At 39.6% G+C, this 18,369-nt stretch overlaps 2 protein-coding genes across 2 annotated transcripts in view; one reads left to right on the forward strand and one right to left on the reverse strand.

Moving 5' to 3' along the window:
* adnp2b (ADNP homeobox 2b) overlaps positions 1 to 18,369 on the reverse strand; it is a gene marked incomplete in the record, with an annotated part of 705,870 nt that overhangs the window by 143,498 nt on the left and 544,003 nt on the right.
* The window catches only part of pag1 (phosphoprotein membrane anchor with glycosphingolipid microdomains 1), a 55,312-nt gene that overhangs the window by 15,669 nt on the left and 21,274 nt on the right, over positions 1 to 18,369 (forward strand). The gene's annotated exons all lie outside the window — the stretch shown is intronic.

The raw sequence follows: 18,369 nt of genomic DNA on the forward strand, positions 1-18,369 counted from the left end.
TAACTTTGACATTTTTGCAAATATGATCAAATGATCTAACCAGTTTTTCTTAAATGTTTTAGAGTTTTTTGTACAGTTTTTAAAGCCATTTAATACCTTATGTCTGATTTACGCTGGCCCGTCTGTATTGCGTCTCCATTGCATAAATGCAAACATATAGAACGTTCATTTATCAATCAGAATGTTTACATGGTCTCTGTCACGTCTCCTGTAAGGGCCTGTGGAGTGTCATAGAAGGAGTGGCTGCATCCTAAAGGGATTGCAGGTGTGTCTTCCAGGTCACTTGAGACTTGTATGACCACCTCAAGGGACATCATATAAATGACAACAATTGCCTTACGGGAGAGAGTATCATGAAGTGTTTGTATGGCTAAGTGGAGTTACACACACTTATGACATCTGAGAGATGGTGTTATACGGTACCTTTCATGCAGCACTCTACTTGTTGGTGAGGTGCACTGGCTTCTTACTGAAATGTTTTACCCTCTGGATGTTTAGGTGATACAGGTAGTAATACTGTAGAGTGCCCACACAAACTACACTTTCTGTTTTCTTCATTTCTAACAGCCAGACTGCACTTAAGAATCGCACACTTCATCATTTGAAAAGCACTGTTTGTCTCACTTACCTCACCCTTACCTATTCTTACCTGTTAAGTGTTTTCTACAACCTGTTGCTCACAGCATGGCAGTGGAAAAACATGTGCATGAACATTTTTGCTCTACGAAATTACCGAGTGGTCTACGACTTTCATATTTCCTGTGGACTATTACAGATTTACCAATTTTTTGCTTGCTGACAGCCCGTATCTTCCCATTAGGGTAGTTGTGACTAAGGCATAAAGTCTGTGAAATGACGTCTGAGGATCAGTATCATTGTATTGTATTATTCCTTTAATAATCCAAGGAAACAGTATGATATAATTGATATATTTTACTTACTCCTAATTTTATCATGGATTTCTTCTGCTTTGATGCAAAAAAACATAATTAGACATAGGGGGAGAAGATTGGTCACCCGGTCCTCCACATCAAGAGGAGCCAGTTGAGGTGGCTCGGGTATCTTCCTCCTCGGGGAGGTGTCCCGGGCATGTCCCACTGGACGACGACTCCGGGGAAGACCCAGAACACGCTGGAGAGACTACATCTCTCGGCTGGCCTGAGAACGCCTTGGGGTCCCCCCAGAGGAGCTGGAGGAAGTGGCCGCGGAGAAAGAAGTCTGCGCTTATTTGCTTAGACTGCTGCCCCCTCGACCCGGTCCTGGATGAGCAGAAGAAGATGGATGTAATTATTTTTAATTACACTATTTGTTTCCAGGACTAAACCAATTTTCTATGTTAATATTTTCATATGCATCATTTTTATTCCAAAATATCCCTTCAATCAATCAATTTCTCTGCATAAATAATATACAAAGGATGACATTATTAGAGTGCATGCCTATTGGTTTTGTTGTCATCTAACTAATCCTCTAATCTGGTCGCGTCATCTACTCTAAAAGGTTCTGAAAGAGTATCATATCTCTCCTTAATGATTATTAATGTAAGCCAAATAGCAATCTGAGCCAACCACATTTCTCCATTTAGTGCAAGTCAATGTACTCTGCCTATGCATTAAAAATACACTTTTAAAGATCATAATATTCAGTAGTACCCTTTATTTTCTAATGGTCTCAAAAGTTACATTTATTCAAGTAAATTATAGTAAAAGATATTTTTTTTTCTGTTGTGGTTCTCTGTTTTTGTAACAGTACCAAATGATCCAATATGTATGATATATGAGCCTCACAAATATGCTGATGGGGATCAACACAAAAACACACATGCGCTCATTACCCGGAAAATAAAAATCCTCACTCACAACAATAGATTTAATGGGAGGATTAGCATGTTGGTTATTTTTAGATTCTTCTCAGTTGCAGAATGTAGAAAAGAAACCAAAGCTTAAATAAAAAAAAATGAATTCAAAGGTTTAATCCTAGTGTATCTCTTGATTTTCAATTACCATTTATTTGGCTTTTAAGCTATATTTAAAGTAGGTGGGAGTTTGATGGATAAGTGACTAAAGGAGGTTCACATTAGTGTGGATCTTTGTGCTTGTAGGAGCTCAGTAAGACTTTTCCTTTCATTCACAGACAGCTGACAGCCACTCTGTAACTAATCGCCCAGACTTCATGGTCATGAACTCTCATTAAGCACGCCGAACACCACAGTAACATCGTTAATGACTCTGCGCTGCCTGGTACCCGTTAAAACTGTCGATGCTGTTATGGTTAGCTTTAAAGCCTCCCAACATTCCTGTACACGTGTTTGTGTCTGCAGAGAAATTAATGAGCAATTCAAGCTTTGAATTTGTTTGCTCTCAGTCAAGGAACAGACAGTTGGAGAGCTAAAGCCGTCCTGCTGTGCTCATCTAACCTCACAGTGGTCTAAAAACCTCACTTCCTATATGTCGTGGTGCTGCTGATTTGATTCACTTGAGGCGTTTTTAGCATTTGTTTCATCGTCTCGAAGTGAGAATTAAGTGTGCACATCGAATTTAGCGAGGCTCGCTGGACTGTGCTTCGCCAACCTGACGCCGTCAGCCAACTGTGCAGAGATGAAATCAACAAGGATGTGCAGGGAGACGCATCACACAACCGCTAAATGCTTAAATGTGTTAGTCTAAAAAAAATCTGCTGCTTCATTTGTGGCTAACTGCATGCTGGGTGTGGTTTCACACTGTACATCTTTAACATTCTTCAACACTAACTTAATAGCAAAGTAATTTGTTCCAATGCATTTTTTCCTGTTTGTCCCTCAGTCTGAGTGTAACTCAGTCTGTGGGTTACTCTGGTGTGTAAACAGAGTTTACTCCAATCATATTTTGATCTAGTATGAAAGCGTTCCCAGTGGTCTTTTAACTATGGTTATGCCTATGTCGCTTTCTAGGACATAGTTTCTGCAGAGCGGCAGCAGTTGATTAGAAATTCGCTTCTGATTTGTGGGCGGGGATGTTGGTGTGGAGTAACCCCGCCCACTTCCCCTGCCTGTTGGAGAGCTCTGTTTATATCGGTGCAAAAAAAACGGCAAGAAATATTGGAGTTACCAGCTGTAAAGTTTTGAGCCAGATTCCAGCTCAGTATTTGTGGATGCATCAGAATGGAGTGGAGCAGGGAGTTTGTGGCTTGCCATTTTAGTTTCTACATCACAACTACAAGCTTCTTCAAATCGTCTTTTTTGTCTGCTCCTGATTTACAATGATTTGAAAAAAGAAACACTAAGAAATGCAATTTTGTGTATATATTTTTTCATAAAGTGCTACAAAAATTTGATAAAAACACATTTTTTTATCAGAATTTAAGATAATCCAGTTTTTTGTTTTGGAGGTGTCCCATTGATGATCTCATTGATGTCCTAGCAGAGGAGAGTTTTGCCTTACTCAACCTTGTGCTTTATCCCTGATTTATGCTCAGTCGGTCCAGAAATGGGCGTCAGCCTATCTTTTGCATCTTTTGTCGTGTGCACAGAAAGAGTTTTGGTGTGTCTGTTCATTGTCAGGGCCCTGTTGCCCCAGGTTACGGGGTTGCTAGGGAATGGGTGGACCAACTGGCATCACTAAAGTGCCAGCTAGAACTGTGCAGTTCTCTGCCTCTTGCGTCGTAGCTCATTTATCCTCCCTGCCTTCATGTTGTATCTGGGCAAAATTCTTTTTTTTGAAAATCCAAATGGATTTAGTACGCCTCACAAGGTTTATGCAGAAAACCCAGCCCGTGCAACTAATAGGTGAACCTTAACTAACGTGCCATGAAGTGTATTTAAGGATGAGGAAGCAATGTTTGCTTGTTATCACTCCATAAACAGGAGGCTTCCTGTCCTTGGTGAGTGCACACAGAAAAACACTGAAGCACAATTCTATGGCCACAAAGCAGTGCAAAAAATATTTTTTAATTAAGTTGGCAGAGAATTTTCCATCATAAAGTTTCTTTTTCTCTTTAGAGATCGAGTTGTAAAAGTGTCAGATGCTTGAGATTGACTCTAGATCACATAAAGCTCCTTTAATGGAAAGTTCTATTTGTTATTGCTGTTTAGTCCTTAAGTAATCTAGATGATCCAGTACTGGGAGATGTGTCATGGTCGTGGAGTACATGTGTGGTTGTGAGTCTGTGTGTGTGAGAGAGGAAAGGAGGGGAGGTTTGAGGCGCCAGCAAAGAGGATGTGTCTGGGATCTGTGTCATTTTGCAGAGTAAAGGATTATGGGAGAATTACAGCGAATGAGCAGGAGTTTTCTCACTCGCAGCTTTTCAGGTTGTGTGCGCATTTGCCGCTGGCTTTTCAGAAACCGCCGTTGTTGGCTTCATGGCAGCTGTCAGAGCTTTAGTCACAGTCTACCTGTTGAGAAATTGCTGCACCAAAATAGAGGAGTGTTGCTCCAAACCTGAGTAATGCCGTTACGTCACGTTCTAGATCTACCTTCCGTGTTCAAATATATTTAAAATGTGTTCATGAGTATTTTTTCAACAGAAATAAACAAGACAAGAGTTTGCCACACCCATCCAGCCATTAGGGAAAACAGCAGCATATAAATTCACATGTTTGCCGGTGGTGTGTTGAATTAGTCTCCATCTTTCTTCACACTTCAAGGGTGTTTTATCTCCTCGACAGCATCCATAACAGTCTCTAAGGTCTGTTGATCGTCGCTTTCATAGGCTGTCATTGAGACACGCCGCTTTGCTGCAAGATAGTCTGCCAAGAGATAACAAGACCCGGGGAGGATCAACGTCGGAAGGGATGTTAACAAACCTGTCTTGATCCCTGCTTGTGTGACACACGCCTTCTCTCAGATGTGTGCTTTCACTTCACTCTTATCTGAAGTCTGTCAGCTGGAGACCAGTGTATGCTCAAACTCTCCTTTAAAGACTGCTCCGATGAGAACTCTGCTTTTAGACATTATTGTGGCATTTTTCTGATAACGGAGGACAAATTTAAAGAAAATTAAGCTTAAAATTGTATTTCTGAGTATTTATTTTTCCAAATGGTTGTGAGTCAGGAGCAGAAGGAAAAATGCAATTGGAAAAGAGCTTATTTGTTACGTAGAAAATATTCTGGCTCCCTGCTCCCGAGCTCTCAGCAACGGAGGAAGGAAATTGGGGGCGGAGCTGCTCTGTGCCAACAGTACCGCCCACAACTCAGAGGTGAATTTTATGATAAATTACTGCAGAAAACAACAATTTTTTAAAATGTTGCCTAAATACGGGATAATCGTAATTAAAAGAACACTGGGAAAGCTTTTAAGTTTAGTTTAGAATATGTCCAAATCTGTTTTTTTTTGTTATCTCAAAATTATTAATCCAGCCTAATCCAATGTGGGTCCCTGAGCCAGAACCCTCCACCCCGAGCCAGACCCTTCACGCTACTGCCTACCTGTGAAGCCAGGATTTGAGTCTCCCTGTGCTGGTCCCCAGCCCGGATAAGATACAGGGTCGTGTCAGAAAGGGCATCCGACGTAAAACTCTCTTCCAAAGCCAAATGTGTGGATCGGTGAAAGCTGATTTGCTGCGGCAGGACTGGATATGCCGAAAGGTGAACAACATTGCTATCGATGGTCGGCAAAAAAACAAGTCAAGTTTGATCTAACCCTTTAACACCAGAGCTGTAGCTCCAGTTTTGACGTTATTTTAATCACCTTAACTCTTCAACCAAATTAACATAAACCAACTGATTTTAAAAGCAGATTTATGTTGTTAATGCAACACTTAAAATTTTGCATAATAGCATAAAGCTGTGTTTCTCAGCTTCAGAATCTGTTGGAATTCTGTTTATGGCATAAACGGTTAATAAGTTATGGTACTTTGAAGAGCGTGTAATACATGTGAAAATAATGATCATATTATCATTTAATCCTTTGTTTAAGTAGTCTTTTCATGTTTTCTTTTTAAATATTGTAAAGCAATTTAACAATCTGGATTTTTAAAGAAGGTACAGATTACTTTTTTTTTTTAGTGATAGTTAATGGTAAATAGATTATCGCCAGTATGAGTACCTAAGGGGAAACATCGTTTCAGTTAGGAGAATTTCCGTCTGTTGAAAAGGATTTATAACATCTCCCTTGTCTGTATTCCCTGAGAAGCTGTGCTTGTTCACCAAAGGATCATCAATGTTCATTCACATGGAGAGATATAAAGACGGATTTGGTGTATATCTTTGTGAAGAACGCCAGCTTGACAAAGCCTCCCGGCGAAGAACCTCCAGGTTCAAAAAGCAGCAGAAGCCTTTATGTGTGTTCTCTTTGGTTCTCCAGATTCCTGGTACAGTTCAGAAACTGGTTTGTTGAAAGTCTCCAAAGATAACCTCTAACGCCATGGATCATTTTAATATTTTCCAATGTCTGTTTGGCAGCTTCACTGATCCACTTCTTTAATGGACCAGTAAGGCTGTGGAGTTCTTTATTACATTTGAAAGGCTGATGTTTGATCTAATGGAATGTTATTGCCGTCTTGTTTTTAATTAGTGAAGTCAGAGAATCAATAAGGAGGAAGCCTCCTCACTGGTGCAACTGCTGGTTGATCTTACTCGGTGAAAATTCTCTTTTCTGGTTGGAGTTACAGTGAAAACAGTTATCATTTTATGAGTCCAACTTTCTCTATAGGGAATTTTCCGTCTCCTCACCACTGTCTTCAAGGCCGGTCCTTGAAGTCAAAACATGCTATAAAAAGACTAAAAGCTAAAGTGAATGTGGTTTCTCCGACTGCTGAGCAAAGACTTTCCAGCTTCAAACAATGGGAATCCATCCTTTCAAAGTCAGTTTCAAATGATGGGGGTCCGCTTTGGAAGCCGTCTGGGCTGCAACCAGCTGTTTTATTAGCAGCCTGTCAGTAGAACAATGGTACCCACATGTTTAGGAGGGGGTGTGGGTGGGGGTGCTGCATCTTTTAAGCTACGTAACATTCAAAAAACAGGAAATGAGCCACTGTTCACTTTCTCCTGTCTAGACGGGTTCCTGCTAACTTAAAGCCTCCTTATGGATTTCTGAGCAGAACCATCTTCTGGTGTTGTGCGTTTTACTGTAATTTTAAAGAAAGGCGTTTGACCCAATTGTGGCCCCCACCGCCCCGGACGGAAGAGTTGGCCTTACACTAATCCTTCAACGACCCAGAAAGTAATTCGTGGAGCAGGTGGTTATGTGGGCCATAGATTTAACAACACAACAATGGTGTCACATGTCTGAGAAAGTGTGAAGGTCAGTCAAGTTGGGCGGTTCAAGTGTACTTAAAAGACCCACTCTGATGATAGTTGTGTTTTCAGCGTTTTTAACACGTTCTTGTGGCATTTTTCTCACGATGGAGGACATTTCTCAAGAAAAATTAGACTGAAGCTTCAATTGTTTCAGGAGCTGACAAAAAAGATATTTGAAAAATTTGTGATGTAGAAAATGCTTTGCTGGCCCCAACTGCACTGCTAATGTTAGTTTGGGGGTGTGAGGGGCTGTAAGCTAGCAAGAGACCCATAGACTATATAATCACTGGACAGTTCAACTCCTCCCCCCTTGTGTACCAAGAAGGAAATACAGTATCCCCTCCTATTATTTGCAGGGGTACGGGACCGGAGACATCCGCAAATACCCCCATCTCAGCACCTAAGCACTTCCTTCGGACGCAAAAGTTTCATACAAGAGTCATGAGTTTTCTTAGTTTTTGTGCCGAACCAGAAGAGTCACGTGACTGAAAAAAAATCTGCAAATACATGAAATCGTGAATAAAGAAACCCAAATATGCGGGGAACACTGAACCTACGGGCTCCAAGAAGCCATAGTCCCATAGACTCCTAGAAAATGACAGTTTTTATGTTTTGGCTAAATGTAATAATAACTAGTAAACCACTGGGAACGCTTTAACAATAGATTAAGAGGTGATCGGAATGGTACTTTAATCAATTGTGTGTTCTCAAAGAGGATAAACACACTGAACTATTAAAGAGAAAGAGGGACCAGGAAAGATTTTCAACCTGTATAATTTTCCTGTTTTAACCAGATTTTGTGACAGTTTAAAAGGAAAGGTTTTCCCAGCTTGACTTTGCGTTCCTTCAGTCTCTCGTGAGCTTTCTTTGAGGACAGTTTGTGATCAGACGGGTTGAACAGACAGTTCCATAAACTACTCTTGTTTTTTTGTTCCAGATGTGGCCTCTTATTTCATGGCCTCTTGAAAAATGTGTGTAGCTTGTTTACATTCCACTGACTCCTTAGAGGAAACTCACTCTCTGTCCTTACTTCCTTTTAGCCATAATGTCTAAGGGGGCTCGCACCGTAGGTTTTTTTTGTGTGGATATTTTTAGGGATTTCTGTGGAGTCAGAAATTGTTTACAGGCAGTTCTGGGATGTAGCGTGTCATGTTGGGTGTTGCTCTACATGCCCTTTCTTAATGAATTTCAGATTAAGTGTAGTAATGTGTTCCAAGCTCAGTCCTCTGAGGTTTCTAGAAAGTCTTACACAACAGATTTATTGTTAGGAGTGAGGGGATTGCAGATGTTATTTTAGTGCTGAGGCAGCTTAGAAAAAAAATCTCCAATCTTTCTCCTGGCACTGTTTACACTCTTAATTCCTCTTCCAGATGAATATTTTTTGCTCCTTGTTTAGTTGAATGTTTACTGGGCAGTTTAGCTACAAATTCTGGTGGGAAAAGGACAAAAAAAGTAAATATTATTTACTATTTCATTAACAACATGTCTATGTCCCTTTGACGCAGAGACTTCTCCGAGAAATGACCTCCCATCTCCCACAGTGCTGCTGTGTGTTGTAATGTACGTTAAATCTGGGCTGACATCGATAAAAAAAGAATCATTAGAAGTTACACTCATAGGGTCACATGCTGCAAGTGTCCTCTCAAGTGATTGAGAAGCAAATGTGTTTATGGACCAACTCTTGATTTCAAGGCAAAATAGATTTTGTGCACCGCAGAGTAGAAAAGTTTTTAGGGTGGGGCAAAGAAATAAAATTTTTTGATTGCCCATAGCCAGCAAGATTAAATTTCTCTGCTTCTGGTACCATAAGCAAATGCCCCTGACAGCTTAATAATGCAACAGTTTAGGGAGGGGAGCCAATACAGTTATGGAAATAGTAAAAAAAAAAACAAAAAAAAAAACCCAGAAGGGTTTGGATCGAAAATAACTTACTCCTTTGAATGCATCAGCCTTTTAAATAGGGTCAAGTTAAAAAAAAAAACAATTTATCCGATTTATCTTGAAAAATGCTATTCATGTTCTTAAAATCCAAGGATGCCTTTCCTTTTCAAATAATTTCCTTTATTTTTTATGTGTCTTTGCTTAATCCAGGGAGTCATAATTTTGCAGTAAAAGATTCAACTAGGTCTGCACAATAAATTAAAAATGTATCGACATCGCGATATCGGCTTGTGCGATATGTGTATTGAAAAAATAGTGTTAACTGCGATAAATGGTTTTTACACACATTCTTTGACAGAGAAACTATTATTTTTGTAAACATTATAACTAAAATTGTTTATAATTCTTGTCTATATTAGTTTTGCCTAGTACTACTAGAAAGATAAATATTTATTCTTTGGTGTTTCCCCGTCATACAACTTCTAACCCTCCTACTATTGAGATAACTCACAGTATAATTTACAATGACTTTTATTTAAATAAACATTGTTGCAGGGAAATGTAAATGATGTATTAGTTTTGTTTTGATATTTGTTCATGTATCGTAAGTCATATCGTCATTGCAATATCATCAATAATATCGCAGGTTTATCTCGTATCATGCAACCCTAGTTGAACATTACTTAGTTAAAAAAAAAAAAAGTGAAAATAGTTTTAAATAAGCTGACATAATGTGTTAGAAAAGAAAAATTGACAAATGAAACCCAATATTTAATTGATTTGTGTTGAATAAGAGATAAATGGAATCACGAACTTGTAAATAGAAACAGTTTATAGCTCGAAAATGCATATGTGGAGGAGTTTTTTCCAGCCCATCTTAAAAATGAAGAAGTGTTAACACCCTACAGAAATGATTCACCTGTAAACGTTGCCTCCTTATCTTCCAGCCCTCCCACACGTTTCCAGGATATCCCTCTCAAAATGGATTTAGCCACCACATTGTCCTTGAGAGAGTCAACTTGACGTTGCCTGAATCACATTTTCACATTGCTGCCTGTATTATTTCACGCTCTGGCTTCGTCTGCTCCCATCTGTCTATCTGCCGCTGTGTAATTGGTTAATCTCTGTTGGAATGACATGTGCGAGTAGGATTCCCGTGCACGCTCATAAGCTTAAATAATAGCGTACACGCCTGTGTGGTGACTGACAGCAGCTTCTCTGCCACCAGTGAGCATCCTGTTTACTGCTCTGCTGCACATTCAGCTGCTTCATTTGGTTTTCAGCGCTCCTGTGGGACACGCTGCCTCTATTAACTGATTTGAGAAGGGCTGTGGCAGCCACTGCTTTTTTACCAAAAAAATTAACCATGTTATTCATTTATTATACATGATTTGGCCCCTGTAGCTTTCTTAACTGTTGAATAGAGCAACCAGTGCTGATAAAAGGACGTTCGGCTGTGTGAAGCACGCTTTGGCTTTGTGTTTGCACAAAGACGTCTGCAGTGCATGATTGTGCGACTGCTGTTCGTCTGGCAGTCAAAATTAGCATGAAAGGTAAAAAGGATTTGTTTGAATTCCTTGTAAAAATGCTGTTGGATTCAGTTTTTAGCACTAAATGAAGCAACTGATGCTTTTCTTCAAAAAATGCCATTATTAATTGAAAACAAAATGCAAGTAAAGTGTTGAAATGTGTCATAAAAGTGTTTATGTGTGTCCTATCAAGTTTGTAAGAAGATAAAGGGACCAGGATGCATAATTTGGGGGTATTTAATCCACACCATTTGAAGACCAAATTTCACAACCACTAGTTCCTGTTTCACAGAAGTAGTGACATGAGATGAGACTCCACCCTTTCTGAAAACCAGGAAAATGCTTAGTTATTGCTATTGCGCTTCCATATTTAAAAACTTGACTTTTTGTCAACCCAACTATAACATAAAATCCTATGAAAAAACCTCCTAAAGAAACATCTATATGAATTAAAGTCTACTTCCCCCTTTTTTAAATGTATTTTACCTTTTTATGTTTTTAGATGATAAAGAAGTCATGTAAAGTGTTTTATTGAGAGTTTTTTTTTTTAAGTTGTCTTACTCATCTCCAGCCTTGAAACGAGAAAAGGCATGTTGCAATGGCATCTCTAATATGCATTGATTTATTTTTTAATTTTCTTTTCGAAAAGCCAATTTTGTTTTTAATAAAACAGTGTTTTCACCATGAAAAAAGCGATATCGCAATATGAAAATTCCCATATCGCCCAGCCCTAGATTTTATGTTGAAAACTGACAAAAAGTTTTATTTTTTTGGTCTAAAAAGTACAAACAATTTTATTTTCTGGGTGCATTTCCTAATTCCACCCTTGACATGTGAAGGTACTGGACAGCTTTGAGTCTTTTAGCCACAGGTTTGATTATGATAATGATGATTTGAAGTACAATCATAAACCTTAATATGTCGACCAACAAACTGGAAGCACCTTTGCTTTTAAATTCTGAAGTTGTCAACCTCCGGTTTTGGACGTTTTTTTTTTCTCTGAGTTGAATTATCCGATTATTTTTTCCTAAACTCCACTTCCCTCACTGAAATAAAAAAAATCAAAGATACCAAAGTCTACAACTGTGAATTAGGAAATCCAGTGGAATTGCCAAAAAGTGAAGATGGCGCTCGAACAGTCTGATGCGACCTAGCAGCGCTGCTGAAGCGTTGGTGGTGGGGCGGCAGCACAGATTTGAAGACTCTTGCAACCCCCTCTTCGCTCATCTTGAGGTTGCTATGTATGTTCAGCCTCAAAATCACCCCCAACTGTCCACCCCACCCCCAACTGCTGTCACTGATTGTAGATGTGCCCTTTGAGTCCCTGCAGGCTCCCATATTTTACCATATCTTTATGGGGGAGTAACTCTGGTTACGAGAAGGACAGAACTCCGAACAGTGAAGAAAAAAAACGGGTGAGGTAGATTTGAATTTCGGGTATAGACACTTGAGGCATAGCTTAAAGATCCACTTCAGTGAAGATGGTGTTTTTAACATGTTGTTGTGGCATTTTTATGATTATGGAGGACATATAAAAAGAAAATTAAGTTTAAAATTGCATTTCTGAGTACCTTATTTTCCGGAGTATAAGCCACAGAAAAAAAGCACAATAAAGAAAAAGAAGTCCTATATACAGTAAGTCACTCAAGATTATAAGGCCCTATCTGAATTCTTTCCTTCTCCATATCCCTATTTCACCCTCCAAACTGAGTCATGAAAAAATAGTGTCTCCGAATTTGGACGTCACCAATAGTCGCCAGTCAGCTACGTTAGTGAAGAGCTTCCAGCGCTCAAATATATGTAACAACAGCGGTTTTATAACTTTACAAAGGTCACGCTAAAACAGAAAGTCATTACTTACATTTAAATATAAACTTCTGTGCTTCAGAGCACACCCATGTGGAGAAAAGCGCTTCTTCTCTGTGGCAGAGCGTGATGCAGTTTTTCTCTCGCAACGGAGGGCTTTGTATCCCTTCGCTTGAAGGATTGGCTCTTAAAAAAATATATATATATATATTTCACACACTTCTTCCATTGCAAATGTGCCTACAAATGTAGGTGTAGGAAAAAAGGAAGAATTTGGTTTGGGCCTAACTCTCATATTGGAGAAAACAGTCCATGTAACTTTCCCTGTCTTGGCCATTGACTAAAGCCAGCACCTCTATAGTTGCATTGATGGATTGCTATTCCGTATGAGCTGCTTTTATACACTCACAGAGCCACCTCCATCAGTTTCCTCTATTTTACTTTCCCCTATTGTTCAGAAAGCGAGTATAACCAGAAAGAGATAAATGAGCAGTTTTCACATGACTGGTGATGGTAGATTTGAGATGCAGTAGAACAAAAACATGTCTTGTTGTTTTGTATTGTTGGGGAAGGGGTTTGCATTTTCCACGGTGCATTTTCCGGAAGCAACTCATTGGTCTGCAGGCATCTGTTGCATCTCATTATTCCCATGCATTTCTCACTCCCCCATATCATTCATCCCATCCCGTTCACCCTGATAATCCCTTTATCATGGTAGCTATTCAGCTCATACGGAGCGGTGTAGCTGAATAACGATGTGGTCATATCTGGTCCTGATTCTCACTCATGCTAATCTGCATTAGAAGGTGAGAATGATGGGGAAATTTTATGCATGCGGTGTCTTCGGCGCTGAGTAAATCAGTTTCCTTGTCAAGGTTCCATGCATCTGCTTATAAGGGGAAAAGAAAGGCCCCCCTCATGATCTGTGTTTTCAGTTCACAAATGTCTAAAGTTGACTTGTTCTGCTTCTTCATCTGTTGACTTCACTCATAAGGTCACTGAAAAAAGCTGAGTGACACATCCCATAATCATTAAAACTATCTGTCCTATTTTTTTTATACCCCTCACGTCCATTTACATATTGAGATGTTACGCCTGACTGCTTTGTTTAATCTCTGCGTTTCTGCTCCCGACAGCAGCCAAAAGTTGTTTTTTGTATTAGCATTTTATGAGCAGCTGAGTGACAGCAAACCGCCAAGCTAATTAATTCCAAGCAAGGGGAAAACCATTTTTCTGTCTCGGGGTGGAAACAAACGTGAAATGCTCACCTAATCAAAATGCAGCAATGTTTGCTGTCGCTGCAGAGCTGCAGAAAGAGACAGGTTAATGCTGCTTTGGGGGACATTTCTTTGTCATTATTTAAAGGCGGAAAACCAGCAGTTGTAGCTTTTTTGGTAGCTGCATGCAGCCGGGTGACACTTCGTCAAAGTTGTTCACTTCTGCTTTTTAAAAAAAGAGGGAGAGTGTGAAACAGAAGTTCAAAAATGTAGTCATGGGAAGTTGTTTTTCTTGAGAAGCTGATGTTCTCTGTCACTTTTTAGTGGTTTGAAAAAATAACAATATGTTTAAGTCATCAAAAGGGCAAAAAAGGCCTCTGTCATGCCAAAAATGCTGTAGTTAAAAAAAAAAAATTCTGTGTCTCGCTTAAGCTTTTAACTGAGGTTCATAGTCATAACAAATCGTGGAAAAATCCCAGTCATGATCCAGCTGTTCATCTGTTGAATTCATGCCCTTTAGGGGCTCACGCGCCCTCTACATGCTGAATTTGCCACATCCACGTGTTGCATGAGCTTCTAACGGCTCAAACACAGTAGTGTTTGTTTTGGAGGAACATCTGCAGGCCTCCGAAGACCTCAGAGTCAGCCTTGTTCTCAAAGGCGGGCAGAGGAAGGCAGGAAATGAGGCCTTCCCGTGGGGCGGCATTAACTTGATTCCCATTTAACGGACGCACACAAGTGTTTAGGCAATCTCTGCACATGCACACTAAGTCTCTGTGGACTTAGAAGACTCTGGGAATTTAGGACCCAACACCGAGAGATGATTTTTTTTAATTTATTTATGGTGAAGACATCTGACATGTGCTGGAAACTCCTGAGGCCCTGCAGCTGCTTGGGATTCACAGAGACTTCTTGAAAAGATTTGTCTTTAGAAAAAGGCATCTTTAAGATAATAGCGAAGCCTGCTTTGCTGGATATCGTAAAAAAATCCTATTTCCTACGAGGGGGAAAACGTCTCGTATATCGCTTACATGTCCCAAGTGGGCGATCGATATAAACGCCGATATTAAGCTACTTGTTGGAGCAAAGCGTGTAATCCTGTGAGAGAATACGCACACATATCTGTAATATGAGAACTGCAGAAAACCAAGGAGCCTTGTTGAATTATGCAGTTTCAATATACCCATTTAGGGGAGGATGGATCAATTTGTCTCGCTAGAACCATTAACCCTTGGGCTGGCCAGTGTTACCGTGGCAACCCTCTGATGTCCCTGGATGAGAAGCACCTGTTTCTGGTGCGCACAGATGCACGCCTGTTTGTTTGGCTTGCGAATACAATGAGATTCTGTCTCGGTGTGCCGCCTTCACTGCAACGGTCGCTGGAATTCAGCACACGTGGATGCGATTTACATGTTTGCATGCATGCACCTGGTCACAATGTCTCACCCAGGACGTGGTCTCTCTGAAGCTACAGTTTGCTGGGTACATTTTTTTTAATCGTCCCTCCCCTGAGATCGGTTTGTGTTTCAATATGACTGCTCTGTGATTAGTTGCAGAAAGAACATACTTTTATTTAATTTTTTATTGTTCATTCCTCCTTCATCTCTTTATCTTCTTGATCCGTTTATGTTTGTCTTAGCTTCTGCGCGTCTTCATCACCTCCTCTCTTGTCCTCATTATCTGTCACCTCCTCCTATCTTGGCTGTGGTTCCCTTCTCCTTCACCTCCCCTCCCCCAGCGCTCATCCACACCATCCAAATGGCCCTCCGGTCAGTGAACAAGCTGGTCAGCATTATGTGTTTTTTCATGTTATTTCATACCAGTTGTTTGTCAGCAGTAAGATAGCAGTAACTCACACATACAAGTTGATAAGAAGCTCAGAAAGCGACTCTTCGGCGTTCAGCGTGAAAGGCTCCAGTTTCCTGGATTTGTGTTTTTGTTGTTTCTATGAGATTTGAAAAGCGGAGGTTCGATATGAAGGGTGAAGGTTGAAGTAAGGACAGGAATCAAGGGATGACAGATTTAGCTGTTTAAGCCAGAACCCATTTTCCTTTTCTATAGGCTGCATACATTGTTTATTTTTAACAAAGTGTACCAAGTAAATAAAAAACATATAAGTAGTGATTGTAGAAGCAAACCTTTGCCAACGTATTACTAAAAACAACTTCTTCATCGTAGATTTCAAGCTATGTCCTATGTGTGAGCAATTGCTGAGCATTTAGCCCATAGTGTTCACACTGCACAAGCAGGGAGGGGCTTCTTTTTCTTTTTCTACTGTCTACCATGTTCACCACCTACCGTTGGAAGAAGCTTGGTGCAAAATGTCAAAGGGGTGTAAATTTCTTGAATTGTGCACGAATCTAGAAGGTTCGGTTCACTTCTTGTGTCCTTGCAATGGCAGATATGTATTACTATCATGTCAGAAGAGTGGTCTTGGTTTATCTTTATTTGGAAAACAAACGCATACATTGTCAGGCTTGGCTGTGGTTAATTAGAGCTTTTTTTGCATCATCAGACACCCAAAATATCAACTTTTTCATACATTTAAAAAGTCTGTATATGTGAGTAATTTTGACTTTATGAACAGTGGATTTTGTGATTTGGTGTTCTTCTTTTTCTGAGTATTTTGAACAACTGCAGCCTTTAAATGACACACCACAAACTCAAGAGTTTTGTTCACAGACCCTTGTTAAGCACCAATGCTATTACTATAAACTGAAAAAAGCACTTTGCTGCAAACTTCTTCCTTTCAAAAGAAAAAGAAAAAAGTACTTTTTATTTTAAGTTCATGCATTGCTGTCTTGAGAGACTTTTTCCCAGTGGACTTATCCAGCAGGTTATGAATGAAGATAATATCTTGGCTTCATAAAAGAGCTTTACGTTGTTATCATTGTCTAGACTGGAGTTTTGACGATATTCAACAAATTCCTCACGTTCATAGATGAAGCTGCAGCTGCTGGTACTGGTGTTATAAATGTGTAAGAGCATCTTGCTTAGAACCAAAAACCTTTGGGATTTTTCAGTTTGGAAAATAAAAAAAAACTAGTGTTTTAGCATCAACATCATTAGACATTTAATAATTTTAGAAAGTGTTTCCAATTTAAAGGAAAACTGCTTTAGCATATTTGTTTAGAACAAAGTACAGAATAAAGCTTTCCGTTGACCCTAGAAAAGTTTTTCTAAAAAGCTCACCTCCATGTTTGCCTGCCCTTTATTGGGCTTTCACATCTTCTATCTCTTTAAAGTTCTGTTACTGGTTTATAAAGCTTTGAATGGTTTAGCACCAAAATACATGACTGACCTCCTGACCCAGTATGTACCAGCCAGACCTCTCCGGTCATCTGGATCCGGTCTTTTATCAGTTCCTAGAGTCAGAACTAAACATGGAGAAGCTGCATTCAGCTTCTATGCACCACAGATCTGGAATAGACTTCCAGAAAACATTAGATCTGCTGAAACACTCAGTGTATTTAAATCCAGGTTAAAGACTCACCTGTTCTCAGCTGCATTTGATTAATATGTATTCAAAAGTTTACGTCCACACTTTTTATCTATGCTTGTTTTAAATTAAAATCTTTTTACTTTCTTTTAATTTTATTTTAATGATTTGAATGATGATGAATGACATTTTTACTATTTCTTTTGATTGTTACTTTTAATGTTTTATGTAAAGCACTCTGAATTGTCTCTGTACATGAAATGTGCTATACAAATAAACTTGCCTTGCCTTGTCACAGAAGATTTCAGAATGAGAGGATTTTATGTTGAGATTATTTATGTTCTGAAGTTTTGATTTAAAAACCTTCCCTGTCAGAGGAAGGTTTGTTTCTGAAAATTGAGCTTTTCAACCATCTATTGATGCAAAGCCTCTTACTCAGTTTTTATGTTGTTGCTTCTTCATCATTATCTTTTAAGACGTGTCTGCTTCCTGTCTGGCAGAGAGAGCATCAAATCATTTTTACAGCTTTGTGTGAAACTTTAAATGTCCTCCAGCATCTTTGCCTCGAGTCCAGATGTTTACAGATACTTTTAGCAAGTAAAAGACACATGTTTCCACTTAGCGGTACGCTACTGTCCACTTCAGTATTTTGAGCATTTCTATCATAAATTAACACATTAATCCGGTCTAAATGATACAGCTTTTGGTATCACAGATCTAATGTGAAACCCATTGATTGGCAGAAGGTCATTACGACAAAAGAAAGCGTCTGTATTACTCTACACCCGCAATCTTCTCTCAAAACAATGCATTCTCATTCCCATGTCATTACGTATTGACCCCTCCACGTCACTTTTTGACGACTAGACCCTTGATTTGATTGGAACAGCCAGCACGTCAAAAAACGACGAGTTGGGACCCCCAAAACATCGAAAAGTGACATGGAGTTGTCCTTAACCACGCGTCAATATGTTACAACTTGGGAATGAGAATGTGTAGCTCTAGCAGCATATGCAAAGTACCAAAAGCCAACCGGAAAAAAGCATGAGCTGCTGGATGACCTCCATTGTTGTTGAAGGCTTCAGCCCACATTCACTGTGACGGTCCAAGTTTGACTGGAAGGGCTCACCTGAATTACCTGGAGCATTTTAAACCGTATATAGCTCAGTGGAAACAAGGAATATGTGTCTTTTGTGCATTAGGACTTCAGGTTATGTTTGTTTGAAGTTGAGCTCCTGGTGGTAAATTTCTAAGCCTTTTTGTCAAGTTTTGCGTTCTGTTTGC

This window comes from Oryzias melastigma, linkage group LG11 (assembly GCF_002922805.2).
Source record: "Oryzias melastigma strain HK-1 linkage group LG11, ASM292280v2, whole genome shotgun sequence".
Classification (NCBI taxonomy): domain Eukaryota; kingdom Metazoa; phylum Chordata; class Actinopteri; order Beloniformes; family Adrianichthyidae; genus Oryzias; species Oryzias melastigma.